This window comes from Coccinella septempunctata, chromosome 8 (assembly GCF_907165205.1).
Source record: "Coccinella septempunctata chromosome 8, icCocSept1.1, whole genome shotgun sequence".
In the NCBI taxonomy this organism is placed as follows: Eukaryota; Metazoa; Arthropoda; class Insecta; order Coleoptera; family Coccinellidae; genus Coccinella; species Coccinella septempunctata.
In genome coordinates, this window is record NC_058196.1 from 16,106,660 (window position 1) to 16,111,289 (window position 4,630).

Consider the following 4,630-nt stretch of genomic DNA (forward strand, 5'->3'; position numbering starts at 1 on the left):
GGGGGTCCTACTTATAATTTGTCTAAATTCCTGGCGTCTGTCCTGAATAATCTCAGACACAAATTTCAATATTCTGTGCGGAATTCATATGATCTTGTCGGCCATTTACGCGATCTGACCCTTCCGTTGGACTATGTGCTCATTAGTTTTGATGTTTCTTCACTGTTCACCAATATTCCACATGAGTTGTTGTTACGATTGATCGATGAGCACTGGTTGGATTTACAATCTAGAGTTGGTCTCACCAAGGAGATGTTGGTAAATTTAGTGAAGTTTGTGTTGGAAAATAGCTATTTCCAGTACAATGGGGAGTGGTATGGACAGATTGAGGGTACCGCCATGGGTAATCCTGCTTCTTCTGTGATGGCTGAGATGGTGATGGACGCTGTGATAAGATTTGTCCTTTGTGGACTGAATTTCCTGGTACCTTTTATACATGTTTATGTTGATGACATCATTATGTGTATTCCACGTGACAAAGTTGATGAGACACTGAACTTGTTTAATGGTTTTCATGACAGGTTGAAGTTCACGTTTGAGTTGGAAGTTGATAATAGGATTCCGTTTTTAGATGTCTGGTTGATTCGTCATAATAATAGAATAATAACCGATCTATACTCGAAACCTACTTCATCGGGCAGGTTGATGAACTACCAGTCGATGCATCCCAGGTCGCAGAAGACTGCCATCGTTAGGTCCATTAAACATAGGATTTTGAATTTGAGTGACCCTTCTTTCCATGAAAGAAATTTCAAATCTCAGTCAAACTTATTACAACAAAATGGATATCCAAGGAGATTGGTTAATAGAATATTTTTTTCTTCTTCGAACAGCATTGTGACCCAAGTGAATGGTGCATCGTCTTCCACTGTCCCAACTTGGTCCAGACTTTTATACATACCAGGGCTCTATCAAGATCTAGTGAGGGTTATGCGTCCGTACTGTTCTAATATTTCACCCTACTGCTATAACACTCTGAACCGAATTTTTACCAGATTAAAAGACCCTGTCATTAAAGAGAAGAAGTCAGGTTTGATCTACAAGATAAATTGTGGTGATTGTGATAAAGTCTATGTTGGACAGACTACACAATATTTAAAAAGCAGGGTGGATCAACATAGGAGGGATTGTTTGCGATCAAAAGAGTCGACAGCATTATCAGCACACGCTCGAATGTGTGAACATAATTTTGATTTTGATAATGTTGAAATATTAGATTTCGAGAAGAATTGGTTCAGAAGGAATTTTAAAGAAATGCTTTATATAAAGAGAACTCCTAACACGGTGAATTATAGGACTGATTTAGGTGGACTGAATTCTACATATTTGAATTTAATAAATAGAATAAGAACAAGACCGTAGACATATTGATTTTTAGATTATGTGTAATGTATATTAGACCGACCTGTCCATTTTAATATGTCATCTTGATAAGATTGTTGATTGTTGGACTGATTTGGATTATACAATTTAGTGATTTCTTTCAATCGCGCCACATCGTTTGGTTGTTGATGCTCTATCCCGATTTGTCTTTTAACTCTTCATGACTTTGTTTTTTCTGACAATGAATTTTTTAAATTAAATTGTTGATGATTTGTTCTGAAGGTTAGTCCCGTCACCATTTATGGCTTTTTGTTGTCCTTTGAATGTTTTACATCTTTTTATTTTTTATGTTTTGTAATTCTGATTTTGTAACATTGATTTGAAACATTTCATATTTTAGCTTGATAAAGGCTACATATTAGCCGAAACGTTGCTGATTGAACAATAAATTGCATATATGTTCCTATGACCGTCATTTGCCACCCTTAGTTATGATATTTATGTTCGAAAAATAATATCTACCAAATGGCCTCCTCTTGCAGCTCTACAGACGTCCAAGATCGCATAAGACTACCATCCTCCGCTCGAGAGATTCAGTGCTATACTGTACTGACGAGGGAAAATGATCCCGAAACCGGTCTACAGTTGCACTTGAATTTTTCGACTTCTCTGGGACTTCCTATGATAGTTCATGACTAGCTCACATTATTGGAACGACAATTCCTTCGGAATTGTTGTTTCCATTAATATTTCATTCTTCCGATGCCCCCGGTTAGGTGCTTGGTACTGTATTACAGTACTCTTTCATTTTCTTTTTGTCCAATCTTTTGTTAAAATTTTCAATGAAAATTTGACATAACCGAGGCTCTATCTCACTAATGACACGAATAATTTCATCCGTTAGTTCAGGAATCGATTGTGGATTATTCTTAGATGAGACCTGGCTTTTCACATAACCCCAAAGAAAATAGTCCAGTGGTGCCAAATCACATGATCTTAGTGGCCAATTGACATCACCGTTTCTGGAGATTGTTCGTCCAGGAAATTATTGTCTCAATAAATCAATTGTGCCATTTGCAAAGTGAGGTGTGGCGCCATCGTGTTAAAACCAAATATCCTCTTGATCAATATTCATTAATTCAGGCCACAAAAATTCGATTATCACCGAACCGGTCTCTTGAAATTTTTTAATAATTCGACCAACTGTGCTTTGAGATGGACAATTATGTAAACCATAAAATTCACGAAATTTTCTAAGAACACTTTTCCCAGAACTATGGTTCTCATGAAATAATTCAAAAATTTGAACGCGTTGTTGAATCGTGTACGACCATTCTTATAAATGTCATACATCATACTTTTTAAATGTTATAATACCCAGACGAATTCGGTGCGCCATCTATTTTATTTATTCTTAAAAAAAACGCGCAATTCGAAACACCCTTTACATTGCGCAAAAGAGAGAATAAGACTAGAAAAAAAATTGTGGGATAAATATGTATTTTACGTATTGAGAGGATAAAGAATATTATTTTCTATTATATTTTCCTATATACGTAGTTTAAATTTATTATATATACTTTTCTTCTATGTATGATATTTTCATTTCCTATTAGTTCGATTCAAGGTTTTCTATAAATATTGAATAAAAACTAAATTTGATATATCAACTAGAATTTTCAAGAGTGTTCCTTGTTCCTTGATGTATTGACGGTTTACAACGAAACACCTGAAGGTTGAAATAGAATCACAAATTCTTTTGTTATTTCCGAAAAATGTTTCTAAAACATTTCAGTGTTATGATAAGTGATGTTGCAATTAGAAAAAATTAATGATGTGTAATATTATGTTGAATACATAATTTTTATTTTATTAGAATGTTCAAAAATAGATTAGGTTTTTTTGACACTCGAACTTATGACAATTAATAATTTCCAACATGCGTCCCTCGATCCTTTTTTCTTCACTCATAACACTTAGTTACCCTCCGTTGTGATAGGAACGAGTTTTCTATTCGAATATATAGATTTTGGGTGCGCTCTTCAAATCGTTCAATAAGATAATTGAACAATACTGATGGTTCATTTTTAAATTTTTTTCATTGAAGTCACAAATTCCGTGACCCGCTTTCGTGAAACACACTGTACCTACAATCGTATTAAAATTCCGCGGTTCAGGGCAACATCGAAAGTATTTAAATATAGGCCCAAAATGGTTCATTTTTATGCTCCACTTCTCAAGCGATACAATCGAGTTGAGCATATCAGAATCTCTAGTGTGTAGTGGAATTCCCATTCAGAAACTGCCAAAACTACAAGAGAAATGAGAGATATAAATATGTATCTAGGCAGAATGATAACCTATACCTCAGAGCCTGTTCCGTTCACGCGGTCACGATGAAAGTATAAATTGTGGATTTTGGGTGAGAGGTCAGGATGAATGAATTTGGTCTACTTTTTATTCCGGCATTTCGTGAAAGAGAAACTCCTCTACTAATTATATTATAATTCGCGGTTCAATTAATTAGATTTCTTCGTGTCCTCATAACGGGAACTATACTTTTTTCCTCCTCAAATTGGTAAGTCCTTATAACCATGATGGATAAAATACCAATCGATTCGAGCTGCGAAAGAATGATTCATATCGGAGTTATATGAAGAACCTCTTTGATCCATGTTGATACATCTTTTATCAATTCTGGTTTATTTTTTAAATGTGTAATGTACCCGATCGAACCAAAATCATTACCTTCCCAATAGAAATACCCTGCAACATCCTTCAAAATATCGAATTTATGGTGGTATTCTGCTTTCATTTGTAAGTCACGAAATAAAGATTCTACCTGACTACCTGGTCGAGTCTGCACGCTTAAAAAAGTTACCTTTTTTCACAAGAATCTTAAAATCATTTCAGGGGGAGGTTCCTCTAGCTCTTTCCAGACGATTATTTCCAGAGACGATGACTACTGGCCTGGGGCCTGGTCCTACGTAGGCGTAGGTGGACCAAGGAATCATTTTATTTTCAATCCCGACATAACGTGCGTTCAAAAAAATTCGTCGTCAAGTAGGCTATGGAATTTCGAACGTCGACATTCCGTGTCTAAACAAAATTCTTAGTTTGTGCTGTATTATTTTACAGGTTATACTGTCAAGTTGAGCGTTTTGGATTGTTGTTAAATTAAAATTATCAGCAAATGATATTCATTATTGAATCCTACTTCAGGAATGGAGAGAAAATATAGAAGGCGAGTGGAAATATTCTGTTGAGAAATGTTTCAGCGACTTCAGAATGGAGTATCCCAAAACGT

General features: G+C 35.3%; 1 long non-coding RNA gene across 1 annotated transcript; it reads left to right on the forward strand.

The window, feature by feature from the left end:
* Window positions 1–783: 783 nt before the first annotated feature.
* Window positions 784–1,789, forward strand: LOC123319124. The gene is made up of 2 exons (XR_006538451.1): window positions 784–1,605; window positions 1,724–1,789. It is a non-coding gene; the product is annotated as an uncharacterized LOC123319124 (long non-coding RNA).
* The last annotated feature ends 2,841 nt before the right edge of the window (window positions 1,790–4,630 follow it).